Source organism: Lepidochelys olivacea, assembly GCF_965140295.1.
Source record: "Lepidochelys olivacea isolate rLepOli2 genome assembly, chromosome: 4".
NCBI classification, from domain to species: Eukaryota; Metazoa; Chordata; order Testudines; family Cheloniidae; genus Lepidochelys; species Lepidochelys olivacea.
The window spans coordinates 91,482,985-91,500,753 of NC_140414.1; the positions used below are offsets into that span (position 1 = coordinate 91,482,985).

At 41.3% G+C, this 17,769-nt stretch overlaps 1 protein-coding gene across 3 annotated transcripts in view; it reads right to left on the bottom strand.

The window, feature by feature from the left end:
* Positions 1-17,769, bottom strand: part of SLC7A2 (solute carrier family 7 member 2) — a 109,854-nt gene that overhangs the window by 40,024 nt on the left and 52,061 nt on the right. For 2 of the 3 annotated variants that reach the window (XM_084626208.1, XM_084626206.1), the window contains exon 1: positions 6,264-6,349. The exons of the other annotated variant lie outside the window; for it this stretch is intronic. The gene's annotated coding sequence lies outside the window, so the exon portion shown is untranslated. Of the gene's footprint in view, positions 1-6,263; positions 6,350-17,769 lie in introns of those variants that run through there. 3 annotated transcript variants of the gene reach the window in all.

Sequence of the window (17,769 nt, forward strand, 5' to 3'; positions counted from 1 at the left end):
ATGGAAATAGTTTGCTTGAGTTCAACACCACTCACTACCTTCAGGCTAAAGAACAAAGGATTCCAAAAATTGCAGGTGAAATGGGTTGGCAGCTTGGCGTTTTGACGGGGCATGATGCGGTTCATCATTTAGCTATCAGCACAGCTGAGTCTCGTCACGAAGAGCTCAAGAAAGCTTTGGAGCAAAAATTGTGCAACCTGAAAATGGATGCGGCAACCTGTGGAAAAAGAAATTTCCTTGCAATCAATGCTCAGTACTATGAAGAAGGAAAAGATAAATCTGTGGTAAAAACCTTGGACATAATTGACACTGAAGGACGTCACAATTCTTCGTACATGAAAAGTCAAGTAAAAGCTATTTCAGAAAAATTTGGGATCAGTGAAATGCAAGTGCTGAGCATCTGCATTGACAATGCAGCAAACATAATGTGTACCGTCAAAAATTTCAGCAAGGACAATGAAACCATTTCTACCTCTGAGAACAGGGATGTGGACAGAATTGAAGCTATTTTGCCTGATGAAGGAACTAAAGGAATGGATGAAATCGAACTCAACATGGATGCTGCTGCACAATGGGTTAATGACCCTAGCCTCATACTTCCAACACAGCTTCATGAGGATGACTCAAAAGTCCAACTGATGACGTGTGGTATTCACACTCTTCAGTTGGCAATTTGGGATGGACTGAACAAAGAACATGAAAAGAAATTTCTGGCAAAAATTCGACAAGTCGTTGTCAAACTACAAACCCCAAGTATTCGAAGTGTTCTGCTTGATCTACATGGGGTAACTCAATCATTGGATACCGTGACTCACTAGGATTCAACATTTGCGATGATTGATCGGCTTCTCGTTTTTCAATCTTACTGTGAACAAGTGGCTGCTGCTGGAACAAGAGAACTCAAGTTAACAAAAGCTGAATGGGATGAAGTGAAGAACCAACGAGTCCTCTTGGCAAAGCCAAACCAAACAACCGTGAATCTTCAAGCTGTCAGTGTAACCCCAAGAGTTTTAATGAAGGAATGGCAGAAACTGTCAAAATTCTTGCAAGAAAATGGTGGACAAATTGCAAAAGGAATTCTATCCTCCATGCAGAAATGTGAAAAGAAGCTTTTTGACAATATTCATTTCCTTGCTGGAGTTTATTTTGACCCATGGTATCGGATTCTTCTTACCTCAAGGGAAATACCAAAGGCAAAAGAGGGGCTCCTTGATATTGCTCGACGACTTGAAAAACAAAATCTATTGCTACATTTGAACTCTGCGAAAGAGGTTGAAGAAAATGAAACACAACAAAAGTAATCATCAACAACTGAATCTGCGGTTACAGAAAGTTCACATCCTTCAGAAATAGCAGGCTGTTCTCAAACTTCTGTCTCTACTCTGAACTTGTTCGAGCGTCCATCCCTGAGATGTCTTCAACCATCACAGGGAAATGGAGATAACTCAAGCATCAATTCTTCAGAAGATGACGCCTTCGAAAAGGAATTGGATAAACAAGAAAGACACTGGCGAGTTTCTGTGATTCAAAATTGTAATGAAGCATTATTCGAGAGAAACTTTTGGGAAGATTGTGAGGCGATGGAGTCTATTGGTAGGCTAAAAGTTAAGTCTGTTTTTGAGGCCATTCACACCTACCCACACCGCATTCAGGCTGCCTGTAGAATTGCTTTGAGCATGCCAACAACTCAAGCTAGTGTAGAGTGACTGTTTTCGGCTTTAAAGTTAATTTTAAATGATTTGCGGCAGGCTATGAAAGACGACTTGATTGCTGCAATAATTTTTTTACAGAATGAATTATGAATGATTCTAGTTTGTATCACTGTTGATGACATTTAAATTGTTTTAAAAGTCTGAATAAAAATAATGTTTTTCAAAATTACAGTATGCTCTTTTTTATTTAGTTAAAAATTAATTTGAGTCGGAGTGCGGAGCAGAGCCGGAGCAGAGCTGGAGCAGTCACTATTGGTGCCGGAGTGGAGCTGGAGTGGAGCAATTCAAAAATTTGATTGCTCCAAATCCCTGCGTTGAACACATGCTGAGTACCCTGAAGCCTATTTCTGTAGCCTTGAACAAAATGCAGGGAAATAGCTGACTCTGTTGAAATGTGGAAGAAAATGAGTGAGATCTTAAAAAGAGAAATATGCAATGACAGAGTTAAATTACAAGCATTAAAAAACAAATGGGACAAATACTATCTCCCGTTCATTTTCTTGCAAATATTCTCACTACTCGGTACTAGGGTCAAACCTTAACTGCTGAAGACGAGGAGCTGGCTATGACATGGACATCCAGAAAGCATCCCTCCATAATGCCAACTATAATACACTTCAGAGCTAAGGGTGAACCATTCAAGAAATACATGTTTGCTGATGATGTTTTAAAGACAGTCACACCAGTGAACTGGTGGAAGTCACTTAAGCACTTGGATTCAGAGACTGTTGAAGTGATAATCTCACTTTTAACAGCAGTAGCTTCTTCTGCCAGCGTAGAAAGAATATTTTCTTCCTTTGGACTAATTCATTCCAAATTGAGAAATCCATTGGGACCTGAAAAAGCAGGAAAGCTTGTTTTTCTTTTCCAGATGATGAACAAACAGGAAAATGAAGGTGAAGACGACTGAGTTAGCTGCAGAAGCCAATATTTTAAGTTTCTCATGTTGACCTGGCTGACAAAGTCGATTTAATTTTTGGGTTTTTGTTTTTTAAATATTTCATTTAACTATTTTAGTTAAAAACAATTTTAACATAAACAAGCCTGATTTTAAAAAACTTGAATGTTTAACTAAATTCAAAAATTCATACGCTTGTTTTGTTAAAATATTATATGTTTGCTGTTGAAGAAAAAAAATCTAGAATACAGAACATTGTTGTTTTAGTTAAATGAAACAATTTAAATGTCTGTCTGGTGATGTTCTCCTCCTAATACAGCCTGACAAGAAAATCCTCCAAATATTAATGATTAACCTGTTGAACTGGAGATAGTTCACCTCCCAATGACTTCATAAATATCTGCTTCAATTACCTGTGGTAAATGAAATAACCAAACAATCATTCATTTTCTGATACAGCTGTAAAACTAATCTGAAAAGTTTTCAAAATAAATCACTTAAAAATGTATAGTGTGCATCTTCTAAAAATGAAACCTACATCTACCTCTGAGTTGGGAAGAATATGTATTAAGGTTATAACAACCAACAAGAATGCACTTTTATGTAGAAATCAATGATTAAATCAAGTCTTCCTGACTAGTGTTTTAAATCAAATCCACCCTGTTCAGTACTGACTGTCACCTACTGAATCACTAATACAATCTTCTGCAGCACCCTAGCTGAAGGGTATCTCCTATCTAAGTTCTTACTTAAGCCTGCCCCGGCTTAGCATACAAGAGTAGACAAGATCACATTGGAGGCAGTATTTCGACAAGCTGATTGTGGATGACTTAAGAATTTTTCCAGCAGAAACATGTTTACCACAAGTACTATATAAATGCCATTGAGTTACACTGTAAAAGCCAAATCCCAAGCCTCCGGCAGGTGTAAAACACACATCAGTCAATCATTCACTCCTATCCAGCATCACACTGGGTTGATGCATTTTGAGAATGGGTGGTTTGATGTGGAAGAGTACACTGGGGAGCTCCAAGCCCAAAAAAGCAACCCCCGCCCCCCCTAAACAGCCCTCTGTGGAACCTGTTTTCCTTATCCTCTTTCTTCAGGCAGGGACCTAAGGAGGTTACTGAAGCCCTGGGAGGAGAGCTGCCATGGAGGGGAGAGAATGAGACCAGAATCTATCCCAGAACCCACTTCTTCCAAGTCATGTAGGAGCGGTTAGGAGGAGGCCCACCGATTCCTTTTCCAATAGATTTCTATCACAAAGAAAGGAATCCGAAGGGAAAAAAACCTCAAACACTCCAACCTGATGGTCTTTATCCCTTTGGATAACTGCTCTGAAGTATGCCTAAGGATATGCTCTAAGAGGTCAACAGTCTCTTAAATGCTTTGCTGCTGACTGTCGCACACATTTCTTTCCATGCATTATCTTCTAGGGTCCTTGGGGAAGGGGTTGGTGGCTGCATAGTTGCTATGCTGATAGCTCTGAGGGAGCATGTTTCTGGGGTCTTTTCTAAAATGGCTGTTGAAAGACCCTATCTTTTATAGAAAAGGAGTACTTGTGGCACCTTACAGACTAACAAATTTATTTGAGCATAAGCTTTCGTGAGCTACAGCTCACTTCATCGGATAGCGAGGTGTAGCTCACAAAAGCTTATCCTCAAATAAATGAATGCATCCGATGAAGTGAGCTGTAGCTCACGAACGCTTATGCTCAAATAAATTTGTTAGTCTCTAAGGTGCCACAAGTACTCCTTTTCTTTCTGCGAATACAGACTAACATGGCTGCTACTCTGAAACCTATCTTTTATAGGATTCCAATCCCTCCCCTCCCCATCAAATGACTTCTCTGGTCAGCCTCAAACCCCATCAGGTGATCATCAGGTGCTTTGTTGCTTGGTCACCATCCATGTGGGAGTCCAGACTTGAAAAACTGGTTTACCCTGGATGACAGCCAGCTCTTTGTCCAAGGGTGCTTCCATCTGAATGGGTGATCATTAAGGTTTAACAACCATACATTATTAGCCCTCATCTAGGTACCAGATTTTCTCCTGACACCTCCAGTGTATTTCAGCTCAATATGGAGGCTACAGAACAGGCTTATAATCAAAATAGTGCTGAAAAAACAAACTGGAGTTTGTAATTTGAAAGAGAGAGAGAGAGAGAGAGAGAGAGAACACAAAGGGTTCATAATATCAAAAAATTCAAATTTGTACCCAGGCAGACCCCTAAACTGTCACAGTACTCATGGGATACAGAGTCCTCTTCCACAAAGTCTCCATACAGCTCTTAAATAGGTTTGACCCTTCCACAGACATGTAAAGTGTTTCAGGAATTGGTCTTAATTTTGTCGCAAAACTTCATAAATAACTGAAAAAAATCAATAGGTGTATATGGACAGTCTGTATGCCTACAGAAAAACAATTTAATCTACATTTTATATTCTAATCTCTGCCTTCACTCTGAGAAATAAAATTTTGCTTTAAATACATAACATAAAAATTACAAATCATTCCCCTGTCTAGGGGTGTTAGAAGACACACCTTACAATTTAATTACTATCCTGTGGTAGGCTCTTGAAATACTTCATCCTGAGTTTTGCATTTTTTAAACTATAATATAAATGGCAAATGTATGTACTGTACAAAGCAAGCACTATGTGCAGTCCAAAATGTAATTTTATTGTTAACATATATGCTTAAATATTCCAGGGGGAAAGTAATTTTCAAGAGGTTTTTTGGTACCTTTATTTGTTCTTAAAACATATTTTGCTGACTTCACATTATTTACAGGACTTCATCTGATAGGCCATTTTTTAAAAAGAAAGTAGCGTTCATATCTATCAGACATGTTGTTTTACAGACCTCAATTCCCGTAGAATATTCAAAATGGAAAGAAATATGGAAACCTTCTCCAGATAAAAATGTAATCCTTCCTCAGCCTCTATTTCCTTCAAAAAACCTGAAACAAATTGTACCAATATGCTCTCCAACTATACCAGCTCTCCTTATAACTACCATCTTAAGTTAATTTGGCCTAATTCAATTTTAGCATTGATTTGTCTTTCCTGGCATGAGGATGTTTAACTTTGGTTTTGTTCATCCTCTATGAAATTAAGAGAACAAAGATTTGAAAGTTGCAGAATGTGCAAACATGAGACTAACATATCAATACATGATTTCATATGAATAACTGTACTTTTAATTTTGTGCATTATAAATGCTGATGATATGAATAAGATCCTCACAAAAGTTGTTAATATTTAAAAAAAGAAAGATTAATGTAATGATATTTAAGAAAAGCAAGACAACAGAACAATGTCTAAACACTTAGCCTCCTTCAAACAGAAATGGTCTTTGTTTAGGTTAATGTGGAAACCATCTCTATTTGATTAACACATTTGAAAGGAGATCAGTATGGCATTTGAAAGGAGATAGTTAGAGAAGCATTAATAGGGTTAATACTTTAAGGTATGATATATTTATACTTGCATGACACAGGTCTTGCTTTTCAAAAGCATATAAAACGTTAGTAAATTGTTTTAATATATTTGATAATCCATAACCTTTTCAGGATATTAAAAATCTTCATGTGTACTGAAACTGACTGTTTTATTAAAAAAGAGTTTCTTAGCATGAAACTTTATTACTGACCTTCTGGTTCAATGCAACTTTTTGTTGGACAAGCTTCTGCCTTTCTTATAAATGACTCCTGCAGTAATGTATCCTTAAATGTGAGCAGCAACGGTTCTATATGATTTTGCCACACTATCTGCTTTAAAACTGTGGGTTAGGTGGGAGCTGCTGGCTCCTGGGGGTGGAGGCAGAGTAACCACAGGTGATTGGATGATAGGAAGCTTACAGGGCTATTTACTCACCAGGGGGAAAAAAACCTGTGTTACTGCTGTTCAATTTAAATCAGATTCATTATAGCCACAAAGTGAACTCTTTTTTAGCTTCTTTTTTCATATTTAAACACACACATACATGCACGCAATTGGTGTTAATACCTGAATGGGCATCTTTGTCCATCACGCATAGATAGGGACTTGCATTACTCTAAAGATGTTTGCATTTAAAAAAAAAGCACCTAAACATTCTCTGGCCTCCTGGGGAAGGGAAATATCTTCAGATTTCATATTTGCAGTCCTTATAAAAGGAAAATCCACCATTACAGTACTATTATAAAGCACTCGCAAACCTAATCTTCAAACCCACACAATCCAATGCTGAAATGTTTAAAATATTTCTGCATTAGTTGAAGTAATTATTTTAAAAAACTGAAATCACCCCTTTGAAAACAGTGTTGTAATAAAATAAGAAGTGTAGCTAGAGAGTATACCCCAGTTCTGCTGAACTGTTATAGAGACATGCTGTTCTGCACATTCTCCTATATATGGTTTGAAATATGAAAGTGCTAAGGACTGTAATTGGAATAACAGTCCAAATATTCCTGTGACATAACCAATAAGCAAGCCTCAGTTGGTTAAAAATTATCTTCCAGAATGAACTAAATCGAAAAGTATAGCTGTAGTTTTATTGCTTCCAATGACATACAAAAAAAAATACTCTATGAACAATACAACCACACACCAAACCCCAAACGCAGTAACATTTTTATTCAACTGTTTACACTGGTTTGGTTTTTTTAGTGTATCATGTCATTACACTTTTCATAATGAAGAGCACTCTAGATTGTGTACACCCCAAAGTGGAGATACACCATCTGAGAGTGTACTCTGGGAGGCACAGTCCTTCAACTAGCCTGCTCTTGAGGCCTGTGTGCAGGAGAGGGGGCCATACTCCTCCTCTTCCCACGCTTGTGGAGACAGTTTGCAACCCCAAGTGGGACCAGTCCCTCTGCTCCCTATATGCAGGGTCTGCAGTTATGTAAGATGGGGATATGGAAAGCCCCTCAAGCCGTACCTTCTGTTCCCACACACAAGGGCCAGAGACAACCTGGCCTTAGCCATTCTAAGCAAGTCCCAATCCTGGAGCCAAGGCAACTGCTTCAGACACGTTATTCATCTATGTAGAACAATATTGCAGGACTGGGGCTCAGGACACCATTTCCCATAACAACACAGGATATTCTTTTATAAAAGTAAAAAGGGGGTAAAGGATTCTTATTATGAAAAGAAAACAAGAACCACTTTAAACCTCTGTAGATATTAATACTTTGCACGTCACCCCTACCACTCCTACTCCATCCTTGCCAACTTGAGCTCTGCCTTCCTCCCATTTACTATTCTCTCTCTCCCCTGAAGTGCACGGGACTCCCTTCCTGCTTCCCTAGCTGTCCCTAGGGTTGCCAATCCTGCAGGATTGTCCTGGAGTGTCCAAGAAGTAAAGATTAATCTTTAATTAAAGATTATGTCATGTGATGAAACCTCGACTCCAGGAGTATGTCCACCCAAAACTGGCAACCCTAGCTGTCCCATGCTCCCAGCTCTTCCATGTTCCCCACCTGATCTCTCCTCCCCTGCTAGTACCCAGCCTGAGAGAGGGGCCAGCAGCAGGGGGATACAGTTATGTCAGGAGTGCAAACTGTTAAGTGGAAAAGAATTCTTGGGAGGAGAGAGGCAGGAATTACTCTTGAAAAACCTTACGCCTACTCCTGCTGCAAGCTAAAAACTTTTCCTTTGCCCAGTACAGTGCCCTCCTGTGATTCCACAAAAGCCTTGAAACTTTTCCAGTTCTCAGGGGACATACCCCTAAGGTGTTACCCCGCGTCCTCCAGGTGCCAAGTATTTTTAAACCAAGTAAATTAGATACTGCCCCCCAGAAATCAAAAGCCTGGGGTAAAAATACCCCCAAAGCTAGAATCCTATAACAGCAAGTGTATTTCTTCAAAATATTGAATAGATCTAAAAATTAAAAATACTCCTGCTTTTAAGACAACAGCTAATTGCCTCATATTCCCCTGAAGATTATAGGACCCTCTTCTTTTGATTTTTCTTCTGAAACCTCAGCCTCTAAAAATAAATGTGGCAGAGCTGTAAGGTGCTGAGTGTCATCAACTCCCTCTGACGTCAGTGTGAACAACGGCCGCCCAGGTCAGTGGCCCCATTGTTTGTAATCAATAGTAAACTGGTTTTTCTTTACTTTAAACATTCACCACCCAGGAAAGATACAAGCTGTCTGACATTAAAAATCTACTGAAGATCCTGATATTACTGCAGAAAAGAGTATTTCCTTTAGAATTTTATAGCTATGTTCATGGCTACCTTGTTGGTAGACGTGAATATAATTCATTTGATTTAAGTAGCAATCCTGTGCTGTGTTTCGATGTCAGACGCCTGCACCTGTGCAGAGCCCTGTGTGACTTCAACAGTGCTCTGTGCCGGCCTATACGGAGCACAACGCAAGATTGGGACATTAGTGATCTAACTAAAAAAAAAACTGAAAAGGAGTACTTGTGGCACCTTAGAGACTAACCAATTTATTTGAGCATGAGCTTTCGTGAGCTACAGCTCACTTCATCGGATGCATACCGTGGAAACTGCAGTAGACATTATATACACACAGAGACCATGAAACAATACCCCCTCCCACCCCACTGTCCTGCTGGTAATAGCTTATCTAAAGTGATCATCAAGTTGGGCCATTTCCAGCACAAATCCAGGTTTTCTCACCCTCCGCCCCCCCCCACACAAACTCATTCTCCTGCTGGTAATAGCCCATCCATGTAAAATGTGTGTATATGTTTTACACACACGCGTGCCCCCGCAAAAAAAAAAATCCCAATTGGTTGGTTGGTTACTTAGGAATTAAGGCAAAGGAAGCCACACAATTGTACAGGACATAATTGACAAAATACAGCAAATCAGTACATTGCTTATATTAAACTGTTAAACATATCTAGTAAACTAGATATTGTTTTCAAACTATTCATTTAAGCTTTTTTCCTCAGTCCACATATACAATAGCACTTCCTTTTACTGAAAGGAGGATTTAAAAAAGAAAAACCAACCACCAGTTTTGTTTGTGTTAATTTTCATAATAAATTGTGAGTGTAATTGGGTACAATATCTGTAATGATTTTAGAGCACGGTCTTTTTTTTCATCTTAGGTGCAGAACTACAAAAATAACAACAGGAAAACAGTTCAAATTCTTTGAGTCCTGGTACATACCATAGTCTTGTATAATAATTACATTTCATTATGGAAACAATTACAGAAGTGTACAAGTCTCCATAAAAGTATCATATACATATTCATAATGTGGATGATGGGATGGTTTGCACCTTCAGCAAATTCACAGATGACACTAAACTGGGGGGAGAGGTAGATAAGATGGAGGGTTGGGATAGGGTCCAAAGTGACCTAGACAAATTGGAGGATTGGGCCAAAATAAATCTGATGAGGTTCAACAAGGGCAAGTGCAGAGTCCTGCACTTCGGAAGAAAGAATTCCATGCACTGCTACAGGCTGCAGTTCTGCAGAAAAGGACCTGGGGATTACAGTGGACAAGAAGCTGGATATGCATCAGCAGTGTGCCCTTGTTGCCAAGAAGGCTAACGGCATATTGGGCTGCATTAGCAGAAGCACTGCCAGCAGATCGAGGGAAGTGATTATTCCCCTCTATTTGGCACTTGTGAGGCCACATCTGAAGTACTGCGTCCAGGGATTTCACTGGTGTCAGGATTTAGTCAAAATAAGTACTTTGAAAATGTTGTGTTTCCTCCTACTAGGATTGTTGACACATTTCCAAAGCAGTAACAAGTATTTTAGGTCAATTTGTAGAAGGGACCATGCTTTCCTTCTAGAACTCTTACCCTTACCCTCTCTTCCACCACAGTCTCTGGCACCCCCGCTGGCTTGTCAATTCCATACCATCAAAAAATCTCTCTTCTTTGTTATTATTGTCATCCTGACAAGGCAAGGCAACTATTTCTTTATACATGATTATGATGATTTACCCTACAAGGAATGTAGAAACTTAGCCAAACGAAACATTTTTCTAGCATGTATTTGCTTTCAAGCAGGACAAAATACATTTCAAAACCAATGCTTAAAAATGCTACATTAGTGCAAGCTGCGATGGAAAATACCCAGTTCATGTTCCTAGTGAGGGGAGCAGAATTTGCAAAACCACTTTAGTGTATCTCATTATAAGGAGGAAGAGGGAAGTATAGTTATTCATCCTCCTAGGTAGTTGGAGCTCCCCTGTTTCTTCATTTTCAGCACCACTTACAAAATCTGAGACACTAGTCTTCTAGGATTGCCTCTTCTAAACACAAGAGGTCTCCAAATCTTCCCTTTATGAATAAGAATAGAAAGCAGTGTGGCCAGAGTCATTAGGGAGATCTCTGTCTTGCAAACACTGATCATGGCTTCCAGAATACACACATGCTTCTTGGATGCATCTCAGGAGCTTGCTTCTCTCGCCTGGCTAAGATTTCCAAGCTATCTCCGGGGGAATTCATTCGGACAAATAGGATTTGCTTTTGACTTAGCATCCCTGATAGAAAGGAGATTATGGCTAGTTAGTTTGGTACTAACTGGAGTCCTCAGAGTTCCCTTACCCTGTCCGTTTGGTTCTAGGATTGGGTACAACACAATCTACTGCTGGTCTTGTGGGTTATATAATATCCTTACAGCAATGCATAAAGAGGGTGAAATTCTGGCCGCACTGAAGTCAGTGGCAAAACTCCCATTGATTTCAATGGGGTCATGATTTCACCCTGGTTCTTTCAAATTTATCAGCTGCCTTTGATATGACTGATTATGTGGTTCACTTTGCTTTTCTAAGAAATGATCCAGAGAGGAGTATGATTATATGAATTAGAGGATTGCTGTTCTGCTTTAAGCGCTGTCCCTCTTGGACTGTCATGGAACTCTGTTGTACCACCTTTTCTGCTCCTTTGAGGAAGGTACAGCCAACTTTTGTTAACAAGATTTGCAGTTTATTACCTTCTTGGTTTGGGATTATTGACATCTACAGAGACTAGAAAACTAAATAAATATTAGAGTACATCAGTGATGAGCTGCCAAAATCTTAACAACGGGTTCCCTCCTCACTCCACGAGGGGGTCGTTGCCCACCCCCGCCCCCCGGGACTCCTGCCCCATCCAACCCCCCCGCGTTCCTTGACGCCCCCCCCTAGGACCCCCGCCCCATCCAACCCCCTCCTCTGTCCCCTGACTGCCCCCAGAACCGGGCAGGAGGGTCTCATGGGCCACTGTAGTGGGTGCCCACCCCACCCCTAAGAGCCAGAGGCACCTGCCGGGTGGCGAGGTGGGGAGTCCCGGTGGTGCTTACCTGGGGCAGTTCCCAGGAAGCATCCGGCAGGTCCCTCTGGCTCCTAGGGGCGGGGGGGGGAGAAGGGGGAGCAGCTGCTCCCCCACTTATCACATCAAAAGTGGCGCCTTAGGTGCCGACTCCCTGGGTCTCCAGCCCCGGAGCACCCAAGGGGAAAATTTGGTGGGTGCAGAGCACCCACTGGCAGCTCCCCGACCCTCACCCAGCCCCAGCTCACCTCCGCTCCGCCTCCGCCCCTGAACCCACCGCCCCGCTCTGCTTCTCCACGCCCCCCGCTGCCCCGCCGGCATCCAGCGAATCAGCTGTTCGGTGGGAAGCCGGGGAGGACTGAGAAGCAGGCCACGGCTTCCCACTCAGGCCGAGGGTGGCGGAGGTGAGCTGGGGCGGGGAGCGGTTCCCCTGCGCACCCCCACCCCCAGGTTACCTGCTGCGGCGCGGGCGGTCCTCCTCGCACCCTCCCACCCCTGCTCACCTCCGCCTCCCTGGGCCTGAGCGGGAAGCCGCCGCTTGCTTCTCGGCCCGGCCCGGCTTCCCGCATGAACAGCTGATTCGCGGGAAGCCTGGGGTGGGGGGCGGAGAAGCAGAGCAGGGCAGCGCGTTCAGGGGAGGAGGCAGAGGTGGAGTGGACGTGAGGTGAGCTGGGGCCAGGGGTGGGGCGGGGAGCTGCCGGTGGGTGCTCTGCACCCACCAAATTTTCCCCTTGGGTGCTCCAGGGCTGGAACACCCGTGAGGGCGGCGCCTAAGGCGCCACTTTTGGCCGGTTAAATTTAGAAGCCCTTTTAGAACTGGTTGTTCCGCGATTCTAAATTAAATTAAATTCTAAATTTAACAACCGGTTCTAGCGAACCGGCTCCAGCTCACCACTGGAGTACATACACTATGGTATATATACATGTGTACTACATTGAATGCTTTTACCATTAGGGGCAGCATTTTTCCAGAAGACTAAGAAATATAGAAGCAGAATACAGTAAAAGATAAGAAATATAATTGGGAATGTACTTGGGCAGAATCTGATCTCAATTACCCACAATTACGCCATGTTATTCTAGCATAACTCTGATCAGAATCTTGCCCTCAGTGTTTTTCTTGGAATTATATTATATGACAAACTCATACTAACAGCTGTAACATGACTGCAACCATTGCCATACCCAGGGAAAAGTTATGACTCAGTTTGTAATTTTAGATCATTCTGATACCATCGAAGAAGTATCATTGGCTAGTGTTGTATGAACAGATTCATGCATTACCACCAAGAACCTTTTTCATATCTAGATTAATAAATGGTTTCAGAGTAGCAGCCGTGTTAGTCTGTATCCGTAAAAAGAACAGGAGTACTTGTGGCACCTTAGAGACTAACAAATTTATTAGAGCATAAGCTTTCGTGAGCTACAGCTCGCTATCCGATGAAGTGAGCTGTAGCTCACAAAAGCTTATGCTCTAATAAATTTGTTAGTCTCTAAGGTGCCACAAGTACTCCTTTTCTTTTTATAGATTAATAAAGTCATTAGAGATCTGATATAATCTTCTAAAATGATCCCATGCTTAGGAGCTACAGACCAGGATAATTAAATACACATTTTAGTCTTAAGGCTCTTGATAGAAAAAAGAAAACCCAAGTAAAATTTTAAAAGGTCATATTATTTCAAAAGTCATTAAAATACCAGGGCATTAGTTCACTGCAGTTTTAAATGTGCCAGACCTCCTGGAAGCTTTTAAAATACTATTGGTTTCCAAGATTTTATATCCATGTTGGCTTAAAATTAAAAATTTTATTCTGAACAGCAATAATGGACAGTTCTTAACTACAATGATTCAAAGCCACTAAGTAAAATTTCAAGTTGTGCAAGCTGAGAGGCAGTCTCCAAACTAAAATAATAACAAACATCTTACTGCATTAGAGATCCCTCAAAGAGAAGAGAACGGCAGCACCAGCCAATGTTTTCTAAACCCTCACATTTTCAAATGCATTAATTAACGTTACCAATAAACCATCCTATTTAAATGTCATTATTATCTCACTTTTGTGGCACATACTGAACGGGCTCAGTTCTGCATAATAAGAAGTCCTTCCAATGAGATGCTAAGCAACCAAAAGACTGACTTTAACAGAAATTCAAGTCTGGGCTCTCATACCACGGAATGCACACACTGACAATCAGAAATCCAGACTAGAGTCCTGCGTGGGACTATTTTTAATCCCACTCCTCCTATTATGGCAGCAGGTCCTGTGAGACCCTGGGGATCCTGGTCCTGCTCCAGGGCTCTGCACTAATCCTATGCAGGGTTCTAATTCAGACACTACATCTGGTTTCTTGTGACGCCTCACACATATACACTGTGGGCCCAATCCTGCAGCTCTTACACAAAACTCCCAGTGAAATCTCTGGGCTGAAGTCTCCCAGAGACGTCAGTAGAAGTTTTGCCTGAGTAAAGACTGTAGGATCCGGAAATAGGAAACTAAACAAATAGCTGATTTAAATAACAAAACAACAAAATACACACAGACAAAACCAATTACAACTATGATTTATTTAGGGCCAGATTTTATGCTCCTTGCTCGTGCTGAGCAGTACCTTAGTCTATGAGTTGCTGTGGACTACTTGCAGTGCGGAATAAAGTACTATTCAACATGAATAAGAATGACAAAGTCTAGCCCACATACAGGGTGAAGAGAAGGTGAAAGAGGCTCTTGTTAACAATTTACTACACCAAAAATAAAAGTAAGGCACAAACATTTTAAACAAACAAACCCTCACCTGTTTCTCTTTATCTGGATACCAAGGATTAATCGGGAAGTGTACAGCAAGCATTTGCTTTCAACATGCTGACTAAAGATGTAGGTTGCACTTTTTAAAAATTAGTTCTTTAAAGCTCCCAATAACTCCCCCATACTCAGAGTCATAAAAAAGGATTCACACAATGTTTAAGACGCCAATGAAAAATGTTGTATAAAATTAAGAATAACTCTTTAGAATGTAATTTCACAGACACACACACCATTATTCTGAAAATAATACCAGGTTCCTGCAAAGAAATATCATGTGGGTCACTTATAGTGTGAGAATATACAGCAATGCTGTTTATGTGGAAGTCTGAAAGCACACACACACACACACAAATTTTGAAGTGAAAAAAAAAAAAGCTCAATAATTACAATTAGATACTAAGAATAGGATAATTCTAAAATAGTGAGGTAGACTAATTTTCCAGGAAAATAAATGTAATTCTCATATCATTTTAAAAAATTTAATGTCTTTTACACATTTTGTATAAAGACTAAAAAAATATTTGTTTCAGTTTGTTTTGTTGTCTTATGATCTAACCAGACTGTTGACATTCTACTTTAACCTATGGCACCTACTATATTAAATAGAGTTATCACTTACCAATTCTTTCAAGTTTTCCTTAATTCTCTTTTCAGTTTGTTTTTAGAAGAAAAATCATAAACAAAAAATGGCTAGTCACAGCTCTGTTTTCCAAAAATTTTTTACAGCAGCTCAATTATCTGTTGATAAAACACTGACACTACTTGACTAAGGCGAGCACATAGAGTAGTTTTGATAGTGTGAAGCTTCAAGTGTAACAAAGAGGTTTAACAGATTTCCTTAGGAACAAACTCTTAATAGCTCTATTGGCCCCCAGTACTGGTCATTTAATCTGACCTTCACGGTATCCCAAACTGTTACACAGCAGTACTATATATCATCATTTGAATCCCAGATATTCCCAAGAGATCTACAGAAACTGCTTGTAACATTGCCACACAGTGCTGTCCCTAACTCCCCTCCACAGCACTGATTTATAAATCAGCCCATGGGAGGAACTAGCTATTTAAAGCTATACTCTCAAAATAAACTTTTTTAGGGAGGGGGCAGAGGGGCACCAAAATCCATAACAGAGTAAAGTTTGGAAGTATAAATGTAAAGAGAAAGTTTAAATAGCAAAGATTGTGACACAAACAGATGAAAGCCAAGAAAGTCAAAATTAAAGCTAACACTCCCACTATAGAAAATAAATAAAATAAAGCACAACAGCCTCTTTTGCCAAGCAGCAGGAGAGGGAAATGAAGAAGACTCTAGTCAGTTTCACCAAGCCTATTCAAAATCCCACTGCAGGAGTGAAACTGTCCAGAATCAAGTCCATTCCATACTGCTGCTTGGCAAAGCTAAAAGCAGCAGAGGTAGGCACTGGAGACTAGATTCACAAGAGTGACTTAGACACTAAACTGCCACTTTAGGCACAATAAGTCCACTATTTAGGCACCACTGACTTTCACAAAACCACTACTCAGGGAGTGCCTAACCCCTGTAGGCACCTATGGTACATCAACACTGCATTAAACAAATGACAGAACTGAGTCTCAGAGCCCAGGTCAATTGACTCGAGCTATCAGGGCTCAGGCTGTGAGGCTAAAAATAGACATTTGGGCTTGGGCTGGAGCCTGGGCTCTGTGACCCACCCCTTCCGTGGGGCCTTGACTCCAGATCAAGCCTGTTCATTTACACACCATTTTATAATCCTGCAACTCGAGTCCCACAAGCCTGCCCAAGTCAACTGACCAGGGCTATGCCACATGTCTTTTATTGCAGTGTACACATACACTATGTTTCCACCATTACATTCTTCCAGGTGCCTAAATTTTGACAGCTGGGTATGTGTACAGCTGCCTAATTCCTGATACCAACCAGCAGCTCAGTACCTAACTCATGCCTAAACCCTGATGCAATTCACAAACAAGGTAGTCCCCCACCTTGGAGAATGTCTATTGGGTCAATCCCCACACACAACACGGGGCAGAGGTGCTGTGCCACTCTCATACCCAGTGGTTACAGCTCTCACCCAAGCACCCATCTCCACTCTGCCTGATGTGGAGCAGGGACCTAACCCAGATCTCCCACCTCACAGATGAGTGCCCCCTAACCACTCTTCTCTCACACTCTCCTCTGCCCCACTTAATACTTAATGTATACACAGTGAAACATCTCCAACAGCAGGGGCTGAGAGCCCCTCAGAATACCCAATAGCCCAGTCAACAGAGAGGTGGGAGACCCAGGTCTCACTGCCTCTGCTTTCTATCAGGCAGAGACAAGACTTGAACCCAGATCTCCTACACCTTCTGTAAATGTTATATCCACTGGTCAAAAGCCTGGGGAGAGGGAGCAAGGAGGAATGTCACCACCTTTCCCTCTTTTTTTGGAGAAAAACTACTAATCTGGTTTGGGGCCCTGACTCCCTTTGAGAATGGGGAGTAGAGCAGACTATACACCTCTCTTAAGCTACCTTAGGCAGATCTCTACTTAGCAGGCTGTCTCTTGTGAATTCCTTTTTAGGTGTCAAACGCTCCCCATGTATTCTATAAGGAGCCTAACTTGAGGCTGTGAATTCTACTAGACAGCCTAAAGTTAGGTGCTGCAATGCTGAGAATTGCAGTGCTTAAGTCCCTGTGGTGAATCTAGCCCTGTGAGGATCACCCAACAAAATGGAAGATGGAGCTGAAAAGAGTAGGAGATACTTTTCTCCTTACTCTCCCACCCCCACAGCAGCCAGGAGGCTCTGGGGAAGAGAAGAGTACTAGAGATACCCCATCACTCTCAGTGGTGAGGCAGGGATGGAGAATGAAATGTTTCCCTTCCCGCAGTCATAAGTGCAGAAGCTCCAAGTTTATTAAAACCACCTACTAGCCAGAGGCTGATTAAAAAAATGGAGCCCTCAGTCAGGAACTAGGGAATAACATTGTGGTGGCACTTGGGTAAGTAGATCTTCAGATCAAGACTGGATGCCTTTCTGGAAGGTATGTGTTAGTCAAATACAAGTTACTGAGCCCAGTACTGGAGTGACTGGCATGGGTGACTGTTATACAAGAGATTAGACTAGATAATCAAATAGTCTT